This window comes from Mauremys mutica, chromosome 1, assembly GCF_020497125.1.
Source record: "Mauremys mutica isolate MM-2020 ecotype Southern chromosome 1, ASM2049712v1, whole genome shotgun sequence".
Classification (NCBI taxonomy): domain Eukaryota; kingdom Metazoa; phylum Chordata; order Testudines; family Geoemydidae; genus Mauremys; species Mauremys mutica.
The window spans coordinates 38,308,306-38,334,883 of NC_059072.1; the positions used below are offsets into that span (position 1 = coordinate 38,308,306).

A 26,578-nucleotide genomic window follows, 5' to 3' on the forward strand; every position below is an offset into this window, starting at 1 on the left:
CCTCCGTGGTGTTTTCTAGTTACATATACACTTTGGATAGTTGTGCATCTGGGTCTTCCCACAAACTACTAGATTTTAAGGTCAGGAGTGAACAGCTAGAATGACCTGCTGCACAACACCAGCTGGAGAATTTCACCTAATAATTTCTTTTACATTCCTCATGATTGCAACTGTAATGGGAAGGCCCAGAGTTCATGAAATGTTCTGCTCTGGGACAGAAACAGGATCATTATGCTATCAGGAAAGGGAGCTTCCCAACAGCATTCAGAACCCACTTTAAGTCCTAGAAGGACTTGAGATAGACTTTAAAACTGATATTTTTATACACAGAATAGCTATTGCAATAATTTTTAAGGTTTTTATGTCTCCCTCTGGAGCACAGACATTTAAACATATGGTAACTAAAGAATCTGGCTTGTTAAAGCAATATGTTTAAAATAATTCCAAAAATTCCTTTTAAAGACTCTCAAATATTCCTAACATACCTTTAAGAAAAGCATCTGCAGCATAAACATATAGAAAATGGTCTGGTGTGGTATATAGCTTTCATCAGCGCAAGTTACATGTGGCTTCACCACTCATGACTGATGGAACCTTACCAAAATCATGCCAATAAAAACATTTGTACCACCTCACTTATCATTGATTCCATATACATACATATATATACTCATATAGATAGATATGTTGATCTTAAGACCTTTTGTAATCATCTCATTTCTGGGGTAATCCAGAACTTTTCAATGAACCAAGAATTCTGCCCCAGAATTAATAAGTTTTGTTGCCAAACTGTATAGATTTGTAAAAAATTCCTGCATTTTCTTCATTTTAGCTCAGATTTTGAATTCTTATTTACAAAACAATCGCATCTTCTGTTTAATTTATCAGTGAAAGATGTAGAGGCCATGCAAGCTTTGTCCTGTTATTATAAAGATTTTAATTTTCTAGACTGCAGATAGTAACCAAACACTTTACAGGAATCAGTGTAGTAGTCCTGTATCCTCACTTTTGGAAATATCTCTTTACAGTTTATTGAAACAATCAAAGACAACCCTGTATACCTTGCAGGAAATCCTTTAAACTGAGCCCAGGAACTTATGATACCCTCAGCATTTTCCATAAATATTTTGCTGAATATAAGAATCATGTCTTTATGGTCCCTCAATATGTATGCCTGTCACAGTTTCAGGAGTGAGGCCTGGGCTCAGTGGCTCCTCCCCACAAGCTGGGGGGAGGGGCCTTGAGCTGTGGACAGACTTGTGCCCACCACTTCCCTGGAACTCAATAGGACAGTTTCTGCAGGCAGAGAAGTCAACCACAAGGAACTGACATCATTCACTAGACTATGCATTTCTAAAATATTACCTTCATCTCCAAGAAGTCCAGTGTTTGAAGAGAGACAAAATGGACAGTTCAGATATTCTCAGTTATTAAGGTGTCAGGATCACGATTATTAGGAGGATCACAGAAGAACATCTATGGTAAGTGCTTGAATCATTCGGGATAAACACCACTGTCATACATATTTACAATGGAACTATTCATTTCCCACAGTGCAGTGCTGAATATGTAATTTTTTGGGGGTGTGGGAGGGGGCTGCAGGCTGGGGCAGGGGGTTGGGGTGCAGAAGGAGCGTGGGGTCCCAACAGCGCTTACCACAGCTCCAAGGAAGCAGCTGCCAGGTCCCTGCAGCCTCTAGGCAGAGGGACAGCCAGGCGGTGGTGCATGCTGCCTTTGCACCCATAGGTGCAGTTCCTGGCCAATTGGAGCTATGTAGCGGGTGCTGGGGGCAGGGGCAGCATGCGGAGCCTCCTAGTCCATGGCCACCCCAGCGCCTAGAGGCCATGGGGACCTAGCGACCACTTCTGGGGGCAATGTGGAGCCAGGACAGATAGGGAACCTGCCTTAGACCCAGGCCCCCCTGCGCCACCAACCAGACTTTTAACAGCCCGGTTGAGGGTGGCAACTGAAGCCACCATAGAATCATAGAATATTAGGGTTGGAAGGGACCTCAGGATGTCATCTAGTCCAACCCCCTGCTCAAAGCAGGACCAATCCCCAGACAGATTTTTACCCCAGTTCCCCAAATGGCCCCCTCAAGGATTGAACTCACAACACTGGGTTTAGCAGGCCAATGCTCAAACCACTGAGCTATCCCTCCCCCCAGGGTCCCTTTTCGACCAGGTTTTCCGGTCAAAACCTGGACACCCGACAACCCTAACTTATTCACATGGCATAGTTTTCTATTGACTGGACAACTTAATCTACTATTACAATAACTGCTATCAGTCATTTTCCTTTAGGCAATCCAGCCTAAAGTGAAAACTAGGGGTATTCTATGGACTACTCATAAGCATAAAGTTAAGCATACATGTTTGTAGGATCAGGGCCTAAATCGATACTAAATCCAAACATCCCAGTAAACTTTTTAGAGGCCCATTGCTGGCAGAGGTGCTGTCTTTCAGATGAGTCATTGTCACAGAGTGCCTCTGCCACTACCTGGTGTACTTAACTGCCTCAGTCACAAATAAACACTCCTTCACCGAGGTGCGTATTTATTCTTTTCTTACATAGCAGCAGTATAATGCAGGCTTACATCCTGGGAAGGCTTCCCCACAGCCTTCCCTCTTCAGCCCAAGCTCACCCTCCAAACTCTCTTCTGAACTCTCTCCTGCTTCCTGTTCCTTCCATTTATATTCTCCCAATTACATCATTAGCCCAGTGATTAGAACCCAGGTGCTCAAAATCCCCCAACAGAAAAGTTAACTGCTTCCAGCTGGGCCTGTAGCCTTCTTCAGGCTGCAGCAATGTCAGGGATCAGGATGCTGCTAGTACCCTGTCACAATCATGTATCCAAAATCCTGACTACTTAGAGTGATTAAACACCACATTTCACAAGAGCTGGGAATTATCACTAGTATTTTAATTAAATACCACTTGGGTAACTATAGCTTGACTGACTTATTATCTCAACTGGATAAAGTGTTCTTCAGTAGAGTATTGTTGTGCCCTCTTTCAAAGCTACTGCTGTCTGTGCAAGTGAAATCAATAGGACATGAACATGTCAAAAAATCAAAAAAGAGTCTTATAAAAGTGGAAACTAGGCCAAATTACAAAGGATGAATATAAACAAATAACACACATATGTAAGGACACAACTAGAAAGGCCAAGAAACAAAACAGGATTAAACTAGCTAGGGGCATAAAGGATAACAAGAAAACATTTTATAAATGCATTAGAAGCAAGAGGAAGATCAAGAACTGGGTTGGCCCGTTACTCAAGTTGTGTGTGGGGGAGACAATAACAGAAAATATGGAAATGGCAGAAGTGTTAAATGACTTTTTTGTTTCAGTTTTCACCAAAAATGTTAGTAATGACTGGATGTCTAACATAGTGAATGCCAGTGAAAATGGGCTAAGATCAGAGGTTAAAATAGCAAAAGAACAAGTAAAAAATTACTTAAACAAATTAGAGGTCTTCAAGTCACCAGGGCCTGATGAAATGCATCCTAGAATATTCAAGGAGTTGACTGATGAGATATCTGAGCCATTAGCAATTATCTTCAAAAAGTCATGGAAGATGGGAGAAGTTCCAGAGGACTGGAAAAGGGCAAATATAGTGCTTATCTATAAACAAGAAAATAAGGACAGCCAGGGTAATTACAGACTAGTCAACTTAACTTCAGTAACCAGAAAAATAATGGAGCAAATAATTAAACAAACAATTTGCAAACACCTAGAAGATATTAAGGTGATAAGTAATAGTCATCATGGATTTGTCAAGAACAAATTGATTCAAACCAACCTAATAGCTTTCTTCAACAGCATAACAAGCCTAATGGATGGGGGGAAGCGGTAGATGTGGTATATATTGACTTTAGTAAGGCTTCTGATACTGTCTCGCATGACCTTCTCATAAACAAACTAGGGAAATACAACCTAGATGGAGATACTATAAGGTGGGTGCATAACCCAGAGAGTAATCAGTGGTTCACAGTCAAGCTGGAAAGGCATATTGAGTGGGATCCCACAGCAATCAGTTCTGGGTCCGGTTCTGATCAATATCTTCATCAATTATTTAGATAATGGCACAGAGAGTACACTTATAAAGTTTGTGGATGATACCTAGCTTGGAGGGGTTGCAAGTGCTTTGGAGGAGAGATTTAAAATTCAAAATGATCTGACAAACTGGAGAAATGGTTTGAAGTAAATAGGATGAAATTCAATAAGGACAAATGCAAAGTGCTCCACTTAGGAAGGAACAATGAGTTGCATACATGCAAAAGGAGTATTGCAGAAAGAGATATGGGGGTCATAATGGGTCAACAGTATAACACTGTTGCAAAAAGAGCAAACATCATTCTGGGCTGTATTAGCAGGAGTGCTGTAAGCAAGACACGAGAAGTAATTATTCCGCTCCACTCCATGCTGATTAGGCCTCAGCTGGAGTACTGTGTCCAGTTCTGGGTGCAACACTTTAGGAAAGATGTGGACAAATTGAAGAAAGTCCAGAGATGAGCAACAAAAGTGATTAAAGATCTAGAAAAATATGACCTATGAGGGAAGATTGAAAAAATTAGGTTTGTTTAGTCTGGAGAAGAGAAGACTGAGAGGGGACATGATAACAGTTTTCAGGTACATAAGAGGGGAGGGAGAAAATTTTTTCTTGTTAACCTGTGAGGATAGGAGAAGAAGCAATGGATTTAAATTGCAGCAAGTGTGGTTTTGGTTGGACATTAGGAAAAACTTCCTATATGTCAGGGTGATTAAGCACTGGAATACATTGCCTAGAGAGGTTGTGGAATCTACATCATTGGAGACTTTTAAGAGTAGGTTAGATAAACACTTGTCAGGCATGGCCTAGAAAGTACTTAGTCCTCCCTTGAGTGCAAGGGACTGGACTAGATGACCTCTCAAGGTCCCTTTCAATCTTATGATTCTATGTTTCTTTGTGCTTTAAGTTAAACAGATATTTAAGTAGAGATTTTCTGAATAGGGATGGACTTCTAAATAAGGTTTCAGAGTAGCTGTCGTGTTAGTCTGTATCCACAAAAAGAACAGGAGTATTTTTGTGGCACCTTAGAGACTAACAAATTTATTTGAGCATAAGCTTTTGTGGGCTACAGCCCCCTTCATCGGATGCATAGACTGGAACATACAGCAAGAAGATTTTTATACATACAGAGAACATATCTATTCAAGTGACACCATCATAGGACCTAATCACATCAGCCACATTATCAGGGGCTTGTTCACCTGCCCATCTACCAATGTGATATAGGCCAGCAATGCCCCTCTGCCATATACATTGGCCAAACAGGACAGTCTCTATGCAAAAGAATAAATGGAAACAAATTTGACATCAGGAATCATAACATTCAAAAACCAGTGGAAGAACACTTCAACCTCTCTAACCACTCAGTGACAGACTTGAAGGGGGCAATTTTACAATAAAAAAACTTCAAAAACAGACTCCAAAGAGAGACTGCTGAACTTGAATTAATATGCAAATTAGATACAATTAACTTAGGTTTGAACAGAGACTGGGAATGGTTGGGTCATTACACCGATTGAATCTATTTCCCCATGTTAAGTATCCTCACACCTTCTATGGGTCATCTCGATTCAAAAGTTTTTTTTTTTCTCCTGCTGATGATAACTCATCTCAATTGATTGGCCTCCTACAGTTGGTATGGGTACTTCCACCTTTTCATGTTCTCTATATGTATAAATATCTTCTTGCTGTATGTTCCAGTCTATGCATCCGATGAAGTGGGCTGTAGCCCACGAAAGCTTATGCTCAAATAAATTTGTTAGTCTCTAAGGTACCACAAGTACTCCTGTTCTTCTAAATAAGGTAAAAGGTAAAGGTAAGGTAAAAGGCTAAGGTAAAATATTTATCACACACATACACTGGTCATTGTAAAAATGGAGGAGCTAAAATTTGGACTAGTATTAGTAGTTCACAAGCTCTTTGGAACATGGGCGGGACTGTATTTTCCTATATATTTATACATCACTTAACACAATGGGGCTCTAATCCTTACTGAGGAAACTAATGTAATTAATAATCACATGCAGCGATCACACACAAAGTTGCTGTAAAGAAAACTGATATTTGCATGCTGTACACAAGGGCTGCTGGAATTGACTCTGGCTGCTAGGCCACACTGTCCTGAGCGTAAGGGCCACTGTGACTAACTCTGGCCATTAGGCCATGCTGCCCCAAACGCAAGAGCTGCTGGAAGTGACTCTGGCTGTTTTCAGCCTAAAGGCTGTTGGGGAGACTGTAACGGTGGTGGTATCACAAGCCAGCCCCTCCCCGAAAGGGGGATGGAGTGTGCATAACCTGGGACACCCTCACAGATAAAACAGTTGCAAGACACAGCTGTAGCAAAAGGGAATGCTGAGATTGTGAAAGGACCCATAGAAAAGTAGACAGCAGACGTCCAAGCCAACAAGGGAGAGAAGTCCAGCAATGAAAAATGGGTAATGGACTAGGGTGAATGAGAGTGAAAGGAGGAAAGCCAACACCAGGAGAAAGGGAGAACGGATTATTAGGAGAACTGTGGATATACAACCGGACTAAGTGGTTTCCTTCATGGATCATTGTATCATGACACTTTGTCAGTTGTCCTGAGCACATGTTTTAAATTGTTAAAGGTAACCTTAAAATGGAAGATGGTGCCCTTTTTGGTTTGTTATCACGTATAGAGAAGACCTGAAATATTTTTGTGTAAAGATAGGGGGGCAGTAATGTTGATTTTTTTTCTTTGTTGTTACCTTTAGAAATTTTTGTCTAATTTGTGCTTGAAGAAGCTATAGAAAGTGGGTTACTGAAGCAAGATATTACAAAATACAAGAGCTTGAAAAAACAAGCAGTTGATAAGGGAAGAGATGTTTAGTCATATGATTTAGAAAGCACTTTTGATTTGTGTTTGTTTCTATTAACTCCAATGCTATAAGGAGAAATATGTCCATTAAAATTTTCAAAACACCACCCTTCCAATTAAGGTGCAAAAGCTCACAGTAAATACATTTGGGTCACCCAACATCTCAGCAAAACCTGACATCAGACTTTACATTCCTGACATTTTTTAGGGTTAAAACCGCAAAAAAACTTTTAAACCATCTGTTTCCATCATAAAGAACCAAAAAAGGGTAAAAATCCAAGTTCTGAAAAAACCTTTGCAGGCCTCCTCTAACCACAGATAAAGATCAGCTACTGGTATTATCCACTTGTGAGGGTTTGCTAGGTCCTGGATTCCATTTTAGAAAGACTCAAAGACACATGTAAAGGCTTGTACCATGGAGCAGACCATCTGTTGTAAAAAATTCCCATATCAAGAGAGGAAAGAGTCTGTTTCCCAATTAATTAGCTATTTTAGGAGAATTGGGTATACCCTTTCCAATATGGTTACAATAGTAAAGACAATCATCTATCTGTAAAGCTGTGTCTGTTTGCCTGACAGTCTAGAATGCTGGAGAAAAGACAGAGAGAGATTTATTGTTTATCTTTTCCCCCTGAAGTCAGCTCAGGAACTGAATCACTGAATATAGTTGTGGTCTCTTTTTTCCATAGTTGTTTTGTCCTCTTGTTAATGGCCCCAGTGGAGACATATCAAGGACAAAGGGTGTTATGGGAGTAGATTTCAGATGTTATTTATAGAAAGACTTTCTTATATGAAACTATTAATAGCAACTAGCTGCCCCAGAGGTGAATGAACAATACAGATGTCTCAGTCTCAGTTAAATGAGCTATTCTTTTCCTGCAGAAAAGCCCTGTTTGTACGAGGCACCATTTACAAGTCTATTGTGGGTTTTTTTTAAATAGCTACAAAATACTGTTGTTTTTATCTCTTTCAGCTGAGGGCTGAGTTCCTGGCTTCCGTCTGGCAGCCTCACAAGCAATCTGCATGTAGCAAGCCATGCTTAGTAGGCTCCTTAGAGTGAGCAGCTAGGAGGACTGTACACAAAGCCAAAGGGATGACTTGCTTTCCTTGTAAAATCGCCATTTGAAAAGCTGAAGTCCAGGATCCTATTGAAGTCCTGCTGTGCAGGAACTTTCTTTTATAGGGATGAGAATAGTGTGGAGAAGAAATAGGAGGCAGAAGGAGAACTGAGAAAGGTACCAGTTGTATTCAGGGAGGGCAGTGAAGTATAAAAAAAATAGAAATTTCTAAATATTCTTCATCTTGATCTATTAAGAACAGGCTGTGAAAGATAATACAAAGTTCTCATATGGTAGTATATGAGTCAGGTTTATCTGAGCATGGGGTTTAATAGCTTTGTCTTAAATTTCCCATGCAAATATGAATTTAAATTAATTTAAAAACTAAGATAATGAATTCTCATATTTTCATAGAGAAATCTGTGTTACTCAAAGAAGCAGCCTTTTATAATCTGTGTGCTAGCTCCCTTAAAAGAAAACGCAAAACTATATTAGGAGCTGCAGCAACTTCTATAGTGAAGGTTGCGAAATGATTTCCATGTTTTTGCTATGTATGCACCTAAGGAATGACAGTTGTATAATCTGTGTGAAACTAGTTTAGTTGTGTCATGAACCCCAGGATGGCGCCAAACCAGCCCAGAAAACTTGGTAATATTTTGAGAAATCCTTCCCGCTCCTGCTTTTTTCCCTCCAAAATGTCCCTTAGCCAAAGAGAGCCAAGATGGCCTGGAGTTCTATTCTCATCTTGTTTCCTACTTTTTTATGTACATCCATTATTCAGTGAGACCAAATCATAGCTATAACCAAAATGGTTTGAAAGTTGCAGTTTGGGATATGGAGAGACCAGAGGGCCAGAACTAGGGTGACCAGATGTCCTGATTTGGGGGTTTTGTTCGTATATAGGCTCCTATTATCCCTCCACCCCGCCCCGATTTTTCACACTTGCTGTCTGGTCACTCTAGCCAGAACCACCCAAAGGGCCCCTTAAAAATCCCAGTAGACAGCCAACAGAGGATTCTACTTGTGCAGACACTGCAGACGTCAGCCACAAGGCTACCCTCCAAATACCCCGTCACAAACCTGGCATAAGAAGAATGCAGGGGCAGGGACACAGAAGACAGTACCTGGACAGATTCCTGGCAGTGTTGTGGCCTCTTCTCCAGTCCCTCAAGCAGCTCAGATTCAGCATGGCACAAAGGTGGGTTTATAGCTACTTTCCCTCCTCCCACATCCCTTAGGCGCTGAGTTTTGTGCCGCACCTCTTAGAGACCCAGCACAGAATCTCCTCCAAAGCTCCTTCTTTTATATTTTTCCATTCCCCCCCCCCGAAATTAAGAACAAAAATCTATGTTGAAAGAGAACAGAAAGGTTGTATTATTAAGGAATCAAGTCAGGAATGAGAAAATTAAATTTGAACATGCCACCTCAACTTTGCTCTATAGTGATTATTCATTACATCTACTCATTGCATGCTATTTCTCAAATTGTTCTCTTGTGCAGCATCCTGAGGTACTGTATACTGTTAAGAAGTCCATGAAAAGCATTTATATGTAAATGACACCGTAAACCATACTTTGTCAAAAAAAGCATTATTCATATGGATCTAAGGTTATGGGAAAAACTTATATAATGTCATATTTAGAGCAGGGTGAAATTTTCCATTAAAACTCTTTTTCAGCCAAAAATGCAGATTCAGGTTGGCTAAAACATTTCATGAATTTGTCTCTATTTCAGCAAATTGTTTCAGTTGAAATGGAAAATGTTCCCTTTTAATTTTTTGGGGCTATATTAGCAAGGGGACTTTAACACTGGAGAAGGAGATGGTGATGGTAACCCTTATAACCTATAGCCCACTGGATGAGGCACTCATCAGGAATGTGAAAGATCCAGGTTTGAATTTTTGCCTGGGACCAGGGACTTGAATGAGGTCTCCTGGCTCCCAGGTGCCCTAATCACTGGATTATGGGGTATACTATAGCACATCTTTCTTAATCTCTCTCATTGAAGCTAAGTATCAGAGGGGTAGCCGTGTTAGTCTGGATCTGTAAAAGCAGCAAAGAATCCTGTGGCACCTTATAGACTAACAGACATTTTGGAGCATTTTTGCATTCATAAATTTGAGTATCTGCACTTGAAACCAAATTCTAAGAGTTACATTCAACAAGTGATGGAACAGAAAACAACACATTCTGAAGTAATTGTCCAACCAAACTAACCAATACAACTTGAATTTTGAATACCAAATAGTCACAACAAACTGTTCATGAATAATCTACAGACCAACTATTGTTCATAGGAAATTATTGGGCCAATTTTTTAAATTAGTCAATACATTTGAGAAGATTGTAAATTGTTTATGGCCATTTTGTGAACAGAAAACAAAAGATCTAAATTTGAGAAACAAATCATTGACTACTAATTATTCACTTACTTTAGTAAAACTATTGCAGAAATACTAACTAGTTGTTTTTTTGTTTCAAGAATGAAGCATGCTATTTAGTATCCAGATGGATTCATTAATTGAAATATTTAACTGGTGGGAGTTAATTCTACTTTTTGGCTCTGAAAGAGAATGAAAAATGTTCATCTTTAATCTATTTTCCCTATTTTTATCCTAGGCAATGAAATACAAAATGACAATAAAAGGCTTCCAGGATAGAAATTTTCATGAAAAACAAATAGAAAAACATGCACAAAATAAAATCCCATCCCACTACTTCTTTGTTTCTTAAGTGTTCTGCAAGCTTGTTTCTGGGAGCACAGATCTCCTCACCAGTCTGTTCTGGGTTCATGTCCACTATTAACCCAGCTCCATTTTGATTTGCTTTAAGCTGTACTTGGAGAAATATGAACATTATTGTGGAAATTATCTATTCTTCTATTGATCTAATGTCTAAAATTGTGTCAATTTTCAAAAACAGTCAGTCACATCACAGCAGTGCTGTGGGATTGTTACTAAGCTACCCTTTAAATAAATATAGAGTAGTTAAAAGCAAGTTTTTTTCTGCTAGGTGACCAATTTGCACGAGTAGATATTTTAAAGGATATCGTGATTGGTAGAAATGAATGGATTTGTACAATATACTTTATCATAAATGGCTGCATTCAGTTTTTTTCTGATGGGATTTTGGGATCAAGAATAGTATCATAAAATTAAATACAGCCTTTAATCTTTTATAAATAATTCTCTTTTAGTGAACAGTTAGCTTCTGAAAGCTGCAGTGGAAACTGTAGTTCTTTATTCAGCCATATACTGTAGACCAAGTGTGGTGCAGACAGCTGCAAAGGGAGGTTCCCCACAACTGCCTCTCTAACAACATGAAGGCTGAGCCAGACAGACTAGCCTCTCCAGGAGTATTTTAGGCTCTTTAACTTCATCCTGGCCCTCTGCTATGTAGAAATTGACATCTGTGCCAGATTTTGCTGAATGATATGATGGTTTTGAGCTGCAATATACACACCCAAGTACTTCACAAACTCTTTTCATTTAGGGCCTTAGCTCAGGTTTGAGGTCCCTAAGCAAGCTTGCCATACACACACTACCAGACCATAAGGACAAGTACTGTTGGTGTTTTTAAAGTTATGACGTACCTAGTAAAATATTCCCACTATGATTTAAAGTGGGACACTGAATCTTTCAAGCAATATCTAAAGATTTTTACATATTTATAAGGTTGATTTTATATACAGAGATGTCTTTGTCTATCAGGGTACTGAAGGCTGTAAAATAGATTTCCTGCTTTTTTCACTGTGCTAGGTCCCTTCAGCCATGGCATGTCAGGAATTACTTGTGCCAGTAAGTATATGACATCTCATCAGTAAAGCATGTAATGATGTCTTTGGTGCATGAAGTGAAATTATTTCAAGTTGCAATGGACCTCAAGGAAAGGGTCAGAAGGTTGGATGCTAAGAAATAAATCATACATGTCTGTAGGGAATTTTTCTTTTGGGTTAAAGGAAAGATTACTTACAGATCTACTACTTCTCCAGGAAGTTGAACTATGGGTGACAGTGTGTCAAGTGGTTAAAGCAGAGAATTAAGAGGTAGGACTTCTGGCTCTTTCTCTTTCTAGCTGTGTGTCTTTAGGCAATTTAACTTCTTAAGCCTCTGTTTATCCATCTGCAAAATAGTACAGCAATGTTTGTGCTCTGTAACTCGCAGGGGCATGGTGAGGCTTAATTTATTTAATATTTGCAAAGATCAACATAAAATATACATACAATTGTGCCAATATCACTATTATCCATTTCAGGGTGGTAATAATGACAGTACATCAAAATAGATACCTTTTTTGTATTTTTTCCACCCTCCAAAAGGTCAGAATGAGACTGCATTTCATCAGTCAAAAGAATGTGTCTTTCATGCAAACAGTTTAAGCTAAAGAGTTTGGAATATTATTCTCCCATAAGCTATAAACATTAACATACTGAAGCAAATTTATATTAATTATATCCAAATCCTACTGAAAAAAATGCAGCAAGGGCCCAGTTCAATCCCAATTGAATTAAATGGCAATACTCCCATTTACTTCAAAGGGCATTGGCTGGAGCCCTAAATAGGTCAAATGTAAATATAACTGCTGTTGGGAAACTCCAAGGAATACAGTAGACTTACAGGCAATCTATGGAACAGGAGCAGTATTTTATATAACATAAATATCTTTCATTGACATAAGCTAAGCAATGGGTTTCCATATGGCCTATTGAAAGCCTTTGTGTTTGCATTTTACACATGTAGGCATCGAGGGAATTTAAGGAAATAAAATTTTCCTTACAGACAAGTAAATGGCTGAAGGGATGACACAGTTCAGTCTTGTAGATGTGGAAAGAAAACAGAGTGAATAGGTTTTCATAAACTTTTACAGACGATGGCTTGAAGGAATCCCATTGGCTTTGTTCATGTGAAGTGTATTGCCAACACAGTTTAAATCTATAGCCTGAGAGACCAAGTGAAAATTAGAAATAACTGAAACAGATTTTCACTGTTGTTGTGCTGGAAGTTATTTGACCTTAATGAACTACAGGAAACAGGAACAGGCAGCTTTGTAGCCTCCACAGTTCAGTCACATTTACTTACTACATTAAAACAACTTACTTTTGGTTTGATAAATTGTCACTATATATGAAGTAGAGTGTGATTTATTATACATTGGTTGATGGCAGGAGGTTATGCAAGCATCACACTCATATGTTCTAAAACTATTCATTGCTGTGTTTGATTTATTAAGCACCTAGTCTGGGAACTTTAAAATATAGAACATAAAAGATAACAATTCATAATGTATCTAATCAACTGCACAGGACAAAATAATATTGGTCACCAAAAGAGACTCATCATAACCCAACATTTAGAAACAGCATCATGTGCTGTTTGTATGATGTACCAAATAAGAAGTGGGCAGCACATCCTGCACTAGCTTGAGTTTCCAAATGGTCTCAAGATGTAGACCTATATAGAGTGCTGTTCAGTAATCTAGTCTCAAGGTGATAAGGTGCAGGTAACCATAGCAAGGTCCGTATCTGAAAAATGAGATTACAGTCTCCTTGGCAGTGGCAGATGGAAAACATACTCATAGCCAAAGCTGTTATTTGAGTATCCATGGTTATCTCAAAGATAGAATGCCTCTGAATTGTGAACTCATTTCATAAACAGCAGCCATAACCCATGTGCCAGAAGAGGCAACACAGTCCTCACCAATTCTTCTGGCTGCTTTCCCCAACTGCCAATATTGCTTCTGTCTGGGTTGAAACTCAAACAGATCACACTTACCCTAGCTCAATCACTTTCAAGTATTAGGTTATTTCTTCTATTGCCCTACTTGGTTATACTGATATATTGATGTAGAGTTGAAGACATTACAGCCTGTGTCTTCTCATTCTCATATTAGCTTCATAAACACATTGACTGGGCTGAAGGTGTGACAAGATGGAACCCTATGTTACCCTGCATGAAAGATCCTTAGGTACAGATGAACAATTGCCGCAAACTATCTTCTCTGATCTTTCCCAAAGAAAGATTGCAGCCACTCCAGAATTCATCCTTCTACTCTTGTCAAGATCTAGACATCAATAACACTTTATGGTCAGTGGTACAGATGGAAGTTGATAGATCTAAACAAATTAGCATGGGCCCATGGGCCCGATTCTCACTTATGCATTGCATTGATCCCTTTGCACTGCTCTCGCTGTGTAGAATGGCCATAAGATGTAAACAAAAATGTAATTCTGATGCACTTTAAGGTCCTTTTATGCTACAAGAGCAGTATAAAGAGGCTTTAGTGAAAATGAAAATCAGGCCTTATGACTTCATCCAGTGCTACCAGCTCTTTGACCAAAGCCACCAGTGTATGGGGTCAGAGCCACCTGACTGAATGGGATCAAAGTCTGAGGATTTTGGATCCTTCCAGAACTTTCTTAACCTAACTTACCAAAAAGTAAGGTTGAACACAAGTGAATAGTTAATGGCATTTTCAGCATCAAGAGACTAGTTCTTCAGTAGAGGCTTCATATTGTCTCTTTTAAGGGCAGTTGACCCTCTGTAGAAGAATGTTGACAGTTGTACCCAACAGTGGCCTTCAACTGCCAAGACAGGCAGAAGTACAATTCGCAGGTTTTGCCTTAGAGCAGACCCAGCTATATCTATTCTGTGAATACACACATGATCTCAGACTCCACGGCTGTCACTCTGAAACCTCTCACCCCTTTCATCTCACTCCCGTCCCTGTCCTTTTTGAGGTGTCCCTAATAATCAGTTGACCACCATTTTTGGCCCCTCCCCTTTTCTGGGGATGGGTCACTGTCAGCTGTGCAGGAATGCCCTTTTTAGAACCCCTCCCACCTCACTGGTGGCCAAATAGACTGGTGCCGTTCACAATTATTCAAAATAATTGAATAGTAAACAGCAGTGGGAGACAGCGGAAGGATTTAAAAAACCAGCATAAGCCCTTAAAATATATTAAATGGCACATTTTGAATGCTGTAGACAACACTCAAAATATTCAGGGCATCACAGTTCATTTTAAAAAAAGAAAAGATTTCCATATTTGTCTTTCATAAATATTTCATTTTTCCAGGCTCCTATACTAAAATGGTATTTCTGAAGCTGTTCAAATAAAATGAAATGCACTGTAGCTGATTTGAGGTATGAGAGAGAGCAAAGATTTATTATTTTTGTCTCCTCCTTTCTAAATAAAACTTTCTCTAATTTGAACTTTGCTCCAGAAAGGGGAACTCTTGACAGTAACTGGTGTGGAGATGCAGCAGGTTATGCCAGCAGCTTCAGAGATCTATTTTAAACTTGAGGAGACAGGAACAATTATGTTTTTTTTTCCTCTCCAGACCATTTTAATGAGAGAAAACAAAGCTGTCTGCTTCCGGGATGGCATGTTTCTGACTGAGGAAAACATCAGGCTCCAGGATTTCATCCTTCACAAACTCTGAAAAACAGGAAAAAGGATTTGAGTTCCTGATGTGCTAACAATTTGTGTTAATTCACACTCATGCATCAGTGACCAGCTCATTTGGGAAACATTGTTTCCAAGGTCAAGGGCTGCTTGTTGGATAAAGGCATTAAGCTGGTGAAAGACAAACATCACTTACCACAACTGATCAAGCCTTTCATTGCTTTTTTTCCTTATGCCTCTTCCCTCCACTGTTGAAAGCCCAAATTATAGTAGGGGCATATGTAGATTGCAACATTAGCAGGTGATTTTGAGAGGAAATTAATACATCTTGCTACAGATTGCTGTGAATGCTGCCAGTATTTCCAAGGGCTGTAGACCAAAGTCTATTAGGAGTTTGAAAGTATTAAACCATCTTCAGACATACTCTACTATGTGCACTTCAGTTGGAAATGAGGCAATGCTGTTTGCTAAGTTTCACAAAGAGATTCAAGCACTAATGTCTCCTCTTAACATGACTGTTTGACGCTTTTAGTCCTAGTCATCATAGGTTTAGCAGAGTTTCTAAACAATTTTTCCTACAGATTCCTTTTCCTCAATATTTTCTTACAGTTTTTTCCTAATGTGTGAGTTTCCCGAATGAATGCTTGGGCTTGTGCACTAGTCGAAAAGTCTCTTTTTAAAATTCATACCACAGGTACTATCAGGCCGGTGGCCCCAAAACATACTTTCCCACCCTGACTTGGCAGGATCACTTTCCCTAGGAGTTAAGAACAGGTCAGTGTTCCCCCTGAATCGCCATGCCAATTGTGGCAAATTATGTATCATGATTTTTTTGGTCTTAGACTTTGTCTACTGCAGTCTCTGCTAAGAAGACCAAATTCCCTCCTCTTAAGAATTCAAGTTCATTTGAAGGCTCATGCTGTCTTTTGGTCTACATACATAGATGCTTACTATGAGCAGTGGATGTGGAGAGACCTGAACACTATTTATCTTATTAATTTGCTGTATCAAGTAAATATCTTCATTCAATACTACAGCATCAGTATGCAGTGTTTTGCCTTTGCCTGCAGAATGTTTTCATCTTCTAAATGGTATTGCTTGGCACGCAGGCATTACAGTACGTTATTTCAGGCAATACTTGTGACTCTGTCAGACAGCAAAAATGTGCAATGTCCTGCAAAGGCTGCTGGTAAGCCATTCTGTGGCTAGTTCCACTATCCACAATTTCCTCTACCCAGCTGTCAAAACCTCCAGTTTTTCCTTGAGCACTTCTACACTTTTATTGTTATGTATTTTCAGCCCAGAAATCTCTGTGGCACATGGAAAACTGAAACTGTTTAGAGACGCATAAGAATATTTCATACAAAATAAATAGCATAAGGTTTTCTCTGATAACATAGTTTAGTGCCTCATAACTCACTAAAAGACTCAAATTTTGAATTGATCAGAATTTTCAGCATTGCATGGCATTTACATTGCCATGGAAACCTTTGGGATTGCTGCAGATTTTAAGGTTAGCTTGCCATGGAGTCCATTAGGTCTTCCTTCTAAAGTGCTTATTGATGGGTCTCCTTTCATGGGTCCCTTAACAAATCTACATGAGAGAAGGGATTATTGCTGGCATGACTTTTGGGAAGCAGTGGACCAGGGGACATAGAATCCAAAGATAGCTTTACGCTTGCACACCTTCCGAGTGCAACATGGCAGGGGGGAAGTATGTGCATAAATGGCATTGGGATAGAGGTAATAAATAGTGGAGTGAGTGGGGACCAGGACAAAGGGACAAGTGAACAGAAAGTTCTGGTTTTATGACCAACCAGGTGTCCACCCACTCTACCTCCTAATATGTGCAGGAGTAAGATTCTCAATTTTGTCCTTCCATGCACCCCCGCTCTTTATGTTCTTCAAACAGCAGTGGACTGTGGAGAGTTGGGGTGCTTTTCTGCCACATATATCAGTATCTCTGCAGAGATGCTTGCTACATAGTTGAGGTCAAGTGTTCCACATTGGTCATAATCTAGGCCCTGTGCCCTAAGAATTTTACAGTAGGATTAATTGTGCCTTTAAACATATAATCATCAAAGCACGAACTTACTCCTCAAGAGTTTAAGCAATTCCAGAATGGATTTTTTTTCTGCAATTCTGGGAGCCAAAATATTTATGACCTTCATTGGTTTCACATAAAATATGACAGTTATAGCTTGGCAGGAATGTGTAAGACCTTCAATGAGACCAACTGAAAATTGATTTTTTTTCATTAACCTCAGGTTTTTAGACTACTGTTCTTTTTATGAAAATGCTCTTTGTGTCAGTGTCCCCTCATTCTCTTATATTCATAAAAAGTAGTCCTTTATGTCCCAGATTCTTTTGGGTAATGGTGTTTTAGAATTGAGTTGTAAGCAAATCAAAGCAATTATCATTGATCTTTAATTTAAAATTTAGTCATTAGCATCCTTACTATTTTGATACTGGAATATTCAAGTGATGTGAAAAGAAGCATAAGTAGATCTAATCTCTCTCTCTCTCTCTCGGCCTCAAACTCCCACCTCAAATAATTTAGCTAAAATTATATAATGTTCTAGAATTTGAACAGGCCAATTAGAAAAGGGCATGAATAAATACATAGTACAGATGATGTATTCTGACCCATCCTTATTAAATCAAGGGATGAAACTGTTTTTGCTGTTTCCATTCACAGCACTCTTCCAGCTCATAGCCAGCTAGCAATTAATGGAATCAGATTTAAAGCAAGGAATCAGGAGAAATCAGCTTCAGTGTAGTCATGGGTATATGCACTTGTCAGCATTATGGCATAGTTGTATTGTATATGTGTTGGCACACAAAGGGAGAGGGAGAGTACATTCCAGTGTATGAGAAACATTATATCTTTTCCCCCATCTAGTCACTACAATTATTTGAACCCATTGGCACTGTTGTATAACCTATTGTTCTTAGGCTTACGGTAATGCATATATTTTTATCACTGACATTATTAGAAGCAAAGTTAGTTCAATGCTGAGTGCTTTTTACAAATCTCATCCTGTGTTTATAAAGGAAAAGAAAATGAAACAAATATTAACAAGGAATGTTACACCTAATACATGAAATGTAATAACCGAGACAAATGTCAGAGAATCACAGAAATGAAAGAAAGAAAAAGACAATTGAACATGCTGTCCATCCTGACAATGCAGAATTGTTCCTGATTATATTTGCTATTCTTTTGTTTGGTCTCTTCGCTTTAAAACAAGTCCTAAGTGGGCATCCACAACTTGTCCACAGAGACTGTCCCACAATTTATTCCAGGAAGTTTTTCTAGTATTCAGTCTACATTTTTCCTTTCTTAACTTCATCTCAATCCTGGTTATATCACTGTGTATTACACTAAAATACATTTCCATCATTGCTGTTTAGACTCTTCAAAAATTTATAGACGTATGTTCCCTTTTATCTAAATACATATTTAGCATTATTAATCTTCCCCATAAATCAATCTGTCTAGCTCCTTCAATGTTTTTTAAACTCTTCACTAACCTTTTAAACTTGTCAGCATCTTACTAGTAAGGTGAAGAACTGAGCAAATTATTCCAGATATTATTGCATCAGAGCTGTATAAAGAGGGACCATTTGCCTCCCTATTCTGGGCCATTGCTTTATTTTCTCAAAATTCAATAATTTGCATTTTTCATAGTTGAATCTCATAGCGTTATTGCCTCTAATCTCGCTAGGTCAATTTCTCTGTCTTCAATGGTGTTTGCAATTTTTCCCAATGTAGTATCATCTGCAAATTTTATTATCATATAGTTCACTCTCTTTTCCAAATCAGCCATTAAAATATTAAATGTGATTGGACCATTACTAGTAGTATTTACATTACAGTATTTCCTAGAACGGGTCATCTTGTGTTAGGCCCTATGTAAAAACAAAATAAGAAACTGTTCCTGCCCTGAAAAAATTACAGTCTCATTAAACAAGACAGACAAGAGAAGGTGAAAACAGAGGCAGAGAAACATAGGCTCTGACTTCTTCTGGAGCTGGTGGGTGCTCGAGACCCCTTGCCCCTGGCCCTGCCCCAACTCCACCTCTGCCCCACCCCTTCTTACCCCCATTCCAACCCCTTCCCGAAAGTCCCCGCCCCAACTCCGTTCCCTCCCTGCCCCTATTCAACTCCTTCCCCAAATCTCTGCCCAGCCCCGCCCCTTCCCCTGAGCGTGCTGCATTCCCACTCCTCTCCCCTCTCTCCCGCAGCTTGCTTCAGCTGTTTGGCAGCGGCAAGCACTGGGAGGTAGGCGAAGGAGCTGAAACACAGCGCACTCAAGGGAGGAGGTGGAGGTGAGGCGAGGAGCTTGGCTGCCGGTGGGGTGCAAAGCACCCACTAATTTTTCCCAGTGGGTGCTCCAGCCCTGGAGCACCCACAGAGTCAGCACCTATGCAGAAAAAAGTTGAAGGGAGGTGGCCAAGGTCACCCCGAAGGCTAATGAAAGAACTAGAAGAACCAAAGTCTCAGGCTATTAGTTCAGGGACTCTGAGCCCAGTGTCTAGACAGGTATCAAAGGAGTAGCCGTGTTAGTCTGGATCTGTAAAAAGCAACAGAGAGTCCTGTGGCACCTTTAAGACTAGACGATGTATTGGAGCATGTGTCTGACGAAGTGGTATTCACCCACGAAAGCTTATGCTCCAATTTATCTGTTAGTCTTAAAGGTGCCACAGGACTCTCTTGTGTCTAGACAGTGCAGCCTCCTGTATATACAATTGCCTCTTGTGTATACCCATGTAACACTATTACTGTCTTACCCTCTTGAGGCCTCACACCAACTTTATATATTGCTGTTTATCCTTAATTTTGCTTACAGTCTTCCAGACAGCTTTCAGTCTACACAAAAGTATTCCTGTCCAAACCAATTTAATTCCTTGAAACATTTTATAAAACAAGGTATCGATCCTTTACTAAAATCTAAATATGTTACATCTACTTCATTCCCTCTGTCCACTCATTTTACAATTCTGTCAAAGCATAGCAATCATGTTAATCTGGAAAGAAGCAGTTTTTGCAAACCAAAGCTACTTATGCCTTCATTACACCTTAGATGTTCTGTGGGTTTTTAAAATCTCTTAATATTTGTTCCATTATTTTACTAAGGACAGAATTCAGACTTACAGTGTGGTAATTTCCAGGAACACTCTCCTTTAGTTTGTTTATTTATTTTCAAAAAACTACTCTGCAGCACCATCTAGAGAGGTTGTCATGTTTTTCCATATTCAAAAAGAAACTGAATAACTTATTTTAGAGTAAGGGAGACAAAAAATCAAGAGAAAAAAGAATAAAGTCCCTATGAGAAAGCAAAGCGATGCAATGACGGCCATCTCAAATTGAAAATGCTCTCCAGAATGAAGGACCTCATAGCCAACAGACAGACAGACTTCTCAGACAATATGCAGTACACAGAAAACCGTGTGGAACAGTAATTTAACTATAAGCAGCCAAATTCATTCTCGAACCAAAATTCCTGAGCTTTCATTGTACAGGTCCAAGAGCATAATTGGCATTTAGCAAATTGTAAATAATAGTGTGACTGAGCAGAATTTGCTCCAGTAACTGATACATTAAAGCAATGTGAACAAACCTTGTATCCTCTGAATGAAATACCATCAATAGATTGATGCAGACCTTCAGAAGTATTATGTCTTTCTGAACTGTGACTAAAACATACTAAAAAAGTCATTCATTTGACAATGGGAAGGTTTGTATAACTTCTGTGAAAGTAGATTCAGCTCAAAAGTGGCTGAGAAGTGGCAATAGTGAAATACTCATCTCACCTGCAAACTCTTGCAGTAGACCTGAGCCTACTTATGGCCTCGTTATTGATTTCAGGACTGATTTGGGCAACTCCCAATTTGATTATCATAGCCAAATGACCCCAAGGTTCAGCTGTTTAAATTAGACACATGCAATAGAAGTAAAATCTTTATTTCGCAAGGTCAGATCAAATTCTGCTGAGCTTTTTAATGCCAAAGGAAGTCGGTCAGATTTTAATCACCTTCATTGAGTAGCAGTCAAAAGAGAGTTTTGAACCCTTCTGTTTTTGAAAACACTGAAGAAAACATCTGATCCTTTTAAATTAATGTTCTTCATCCTTATAAATGAATGAATAAGGGATGAACACATCAACACCCATAGGAAATGATTCTTAGGAAGTATTTTTTTTATTCTTATAGACAAATGATCAATAAAGGAGAATTCCATTAGCCTACAAAAATATTGAAGATGAAAAAAAAAAGTTCTTTTGATGTAACTCTCAGTTCACTCCCCCTCTAACTGCAACTGGACAAATAGAGACTGGCTTGTGTCACTCACAGAAATCTTCCTTTTGGTCTTTCTTGACATTTGGTGTTTCCTTTAATATGACTTTGTAAAGTGAAGAATGTAAAACTCAATTTCTAAAGACCGTGACAGAAAGTATTATTGTGATTTCTTCCATATGTCTTCTCTGAAGGCCACATCTTCTGTATTCTGCAGGCTAATTTATCTAATAAGGAAGTGGAATTGAAACTGGGCAGCGAAAATGGGGTCATCTTTTTCATTATCAAAGCCATGTGAGGACATTCAACTGGCAGAGCTGAATAATGTTATGCAATAGATTTACTATGATGGTCATGTTTCTAGGCCAAGTATTTAACCTGCTAAATTTTTGTATAGCCATTAAATACGAGCACTCTTCATGATGTGAGCACAAAACTGAACTGAAATGACCTGTGTCCCAAATCTAGTGGAATGAAAATAAGTGTGATAACATGGTGTAGTGATAAGGCACTGGAGTCAGGAGCTCTGAGTTCAGTTCCTGGTTATGCCATGGAATTCCTGAATGATCCTGGACAAGTCTCGTCATCTCTGTGTGCCTCAGTTCTCAGTCTTTCACTTATATGTTGTATTTCTTTCTCTCTCAGCTATTTAGGCCCAATCCTGCAAAGAGATGCACACAGACAGAGCTCAGTGGCCATTAGGAGGCCTGTTACCTTCAGTGGATCAGAACCTTAGACTGTAAGCTCTTCAGGGCAAGGAAGATCTGGGGTTATGTATCTGTACAGCACCTAGCACAATAGCACCCTGATCTTAATTGTGCTCTGTAGGCATCAGACAATACAAATAATGATAATAAAATGCAGCTTTAATTTTAAGTACTACATACAGCTTACCAATATCATAATACAGAAACTTCATTACATTACATTATTTCTTCTATACTTTTATTGCTACCACAAGAGCTACACTAACCCTGATGTCCTTGAATTTAAAAATAAATTTCACGTTTGTAGGTGAAAAGAGTTGGTTAACAGACAGTATCAAATACAAAGGAAGCCTCCCCCTCCCAGGTACTAGCAGATACTGGTTTAGCACATCTTGTGTGTAACTTTTCTCTCACATTTTATCAGAGTAATTGTGTCTGTGGTTAACTAGAATTGAGGCTGGTTTGTAAGGCAATGGCATCAACCCACAGCAATTACATCATCACTAGCAGATGCTTTATGTTCCATCAGAGAATTGGGGCTCGTCATAAATAAAAGTACTGTTCAAAACTAGCCTTTTGAAGTATTTTTTTAAAGAATACTCAGATAGCAACACATGGCAAATAAACAATTCTTGAGCAAGCCAGTATTTATGTATATTGCTCAAATGTATAATGTAGACTATTGTACCACCATTAGACTGCACATCATGCAGGAGGAAGTGTGGCTTTAAGGCCCATTGAACTCTGATCTTACCAAACCATCACAAAAACACCACATGTGCTAAAACCAATCTGCTGGCTGAATCACTGTGAACATTCACAATGTTCCATAGCTCAGCATTTTTCATATCTTGCCTATGGCGGGTGGTCTAGTGACTGCACATTGAACGGTGCAATGAAACCTGGAGACAAAACGGTTAGTTACATTAAGGACTTTATTTTTTCACTTACTATTATGCATCAAAAGGTCCAGAGATATGAAGAGGGTTTGGTCTAAACCACTGAAGTCAATGGGAGTATTGTGGAATCAGGTCCCACAAGAGGAAGTAAAATATGAGGGACAACTGTGGGTATGATCTGATTTAATACACCAGGTGTTCCACAGTCCAGTTTTTCATCTGTTTATATTTTAAAATGTATTTGTCATTAGCAGATGTCTAAATAGATGGGTGTCTATGGAGGTCTTTAAAAAAAGAATAAAAAGGGAGGGAAGTTTTTAAGAAGTTCTAAAGTGATATAAGCAAGGGTAGTGAAACTTACTAAGGATACGAATATAATAATGGATATACTGGATCAAACCACAGATCCATCTAGCTCAGTATCCTATCTTCCGACAATGGCTAATGCCAGATACCCCAGAGGGAATGAACAAAATAGGTAATCATCAAGTGATCCATCCCCTGTCGCTCTGAAGGCCACATTCCAAGCTTCTGGCAAAGTATGAACAAGTTGTTAATTCCACATTGTATTTCAGTGAAACAGGTGACTCCAAAATTTCCTTCCCCCATTCTATTCAATTTGATAGAAAACTGTGGTTATTAGAAGTACAAAATAGTCTAATCTATATGACCAAAAATTAGTTGACTTAAGGAAAGCTAAGGAGACCACCAGGTAACCCAATATGCTGAGCTTTAATCACTTCTGTACATTTCTGTCTATAGGTCCAGCCCCTCAGCTGTGTATATCAGCACAGCTCCACTGACTTTCATTGATCTGCTCCTGTACTTACTATACACATATAGCAACAATTGTACAACCACAAGGCTATAGCCTGTAAGTTTCAGGAATCATTTATGGTTCTTAGTATAAATCTCTGGCAACCACCCACTGATTCATGAAAAGGTCTTGCTAAGTTTGAAGTGCTGAAATTAATGACATTTAGTTCTTAAGCTCAATTGATAATAATGCTGACCTCATGGTGTTGAGATAAATTAGATAATTTTCAAGATCTTAAAGAGAAAACTTATAAATGTAGGAAATGTATAACTAAGCCTGCCAAATCACTTTTAAAATATAATCCAATAGATCTCTCTAAAATAATATGAGTCCTAGTGTTACTTGATTCTCTATTGAAATGGTGGTTGTGGCATTTCTTAAAATCACCACTATACTTACATGAATCTAGTTTTCACACACTTCAGTGTTTGAGGGAGTTCAGATCAGACTTTTGGTTTAGTCCATCATCAAAATATAGGTCAATTGCAAAATTCAGATTTTTGGATTTTGAACACTGGAAAGTTTGGGGGATGTTTGGATCTGAGCTTGGTTTATTTTTACCACTTACAATGGTTTTCATAAGTTTTTTCCATTATGAAACAGAAACCATATTGATTTATTTTTATGCTTCTTTAAGCCATCAAAAATAATTCTCCATTTTAAATGTTGATGTTTTAATTATGACAAAATCACAGAGGTTTTATACCTAGAGAGACACAAGCACCCCAGCTATTTTTTATAAATAATTAGAAATGAAATAAACTTTGGTAACACTTTACAATAAAACATCATGTGATGCAAAGTGTGAGGACTCCACAGACCAAACAATGCAATTAAAGGTGATTCTCATACACTTACACAGACATTGTATTGGCTCCAATAGTTATAATGCCAAAAGTAGTGTCTGTTATCATGCTTGATTCACTGAATCACAAAGGTTTCTATAAACATTTTATTGGATCTAAAGGCCCATCAACTTGAAATAACGTCAACAAGAGAAGGGATTTTTCCATGTACTTTACCCTTCCATTGCTAGGACGTCAGCAGAAGAGTTTAGCATAGCTCTAGCATTAAAGAAAAATATCAAAGGCTATTAACTACAAGTCTCATGAAAATAAACCCCACAAAGATAAATTCTGAGTTAGTACTGCTGTCTGAACCTTGCATCATACATAGCGAGGCTACTGCAGACATAACTGAGCTAATCATGGAACGACAGTCACAGCATCGGTGCCGTACATAGGCCAACATGTGTCGACATTATTTTCAGTGTAAACTGAAGCAAAATTACAAGAAAGCAGGCCCACTCTGTTTAAAGTTTTGCATCTGCCTTTTCCCTAGCAAAAAGCTTCAGATAAAATCATTCTACTTTGAAAACAGAATGAAACAGTCTGAGACAGGGCCAGAAAGGGTTACACAGCTAGCTGGCTAATTGACCCAGATTCAACCTTTAAAGACTTATTAGCAGATAATGTTTGTGTTTTTGTGTGTTTACATATATATTTTTAGAGGTTGACAATGTAACCGATCAGTTCCTGTTTATTGTTGTATTCTGTTAATTCAGATATCGAAAGGAAATGTTAACATTTAAGTGAACTATGAATGTAGTGATATCACTGTCTTAATTTCTCTTTGGAATATATGATAAACTACCACCTATAAATAGTGGGAGACAGGCAGTTGCTAATTACCAGTGATGCTTGGAAATAGGAGGTTACTTTGAAGACACTATTCTTCACCCAAGGAACACCTGCTGTCAAAAGGCTGACAATAGTCTGCCAGGGGTCTATAAAAAATCTTGGGCCCTGATTCTTTTAATCTTAGATCTGCTTAAGTTTCATCAGGGGAAGATGGAGTTGCAAGACTGAGGTCTCCAGTTCCATTCTGGATCACCCTGATATTGGATACTTGGACATTGGACTATAACTGGATGAACTGATTCTGGAAAGGACTCTTTGCAACACTAAAGCTCACCATCTCTACTATGAAACTAAGCTAAGAACTCTAGTCATATCAGTATGTATAATTATCTTTTAACCAGTACTCTGTCTCTTTTCTTTTTTAATAAATTTTAGTTTAGTTAATAAGAATTGGCTGTCAGTGTGTAATTGGGTAAAATCTGAAATATTAATTAATTTGGTGAGTAATGTGTTCGATACTTTGGGGTTGGTAACACTTTTTATATGATTAACAAGATTTTCAATAATCCTCATCATATTTGACTTGGCTGTCTGGGTGGGTGCCCAAGGCTGGGTTTCTTTAAGGGAACTGTGGTTTTGGCTTCTGGGTAACAAGTAAGGTATTGAAGCTGTTTTGTTACTGGCTTGGTGAATTTAAGTATTAGAATAACCACCAGTTTTGAGGATTGTCTACCCCATTCTTTGCAGTTTGCTCTAATTGAGCAATCTCAGTGTGGGCCCCCTGGAACTCCGGTCACAAATATTTAACACATTTTAAAGAAAAATGTAAAATATGACCTATATAATAGCTTATCCCAGTTT

At 38.7% G+C, this 26,578-nt stretch overlaps 1 long non-coding RNA gene across 2 annotated transcripts in view; it reads right to left on the reverse strand.

Annotated features, from left to right (window-relative positions):
• Positions 1-14,897, reverse strand: part of LOC123349986 — a 193,210-nt gene extending 178,313 nt beyond the window's left edge. For both annotated transcript variants that reach the window (XR_006573700.1, XR_006573699.1), the window contains exons 1-2: positions 14,380-14,897; positions 11,923-12,071 (exon numbers count right to left, since the gene is read on the reverse strand). This is a non-coding gene — a long non-coding RNA (uncharacterized LOC123349986). The remainder of the gene's footprint in view (positions 1-11,922; positions 12,072-14,379) is intronic.
• Between the last annotated feature and the right edge of the window lie 11,681 nt (positions 14,898-26,578).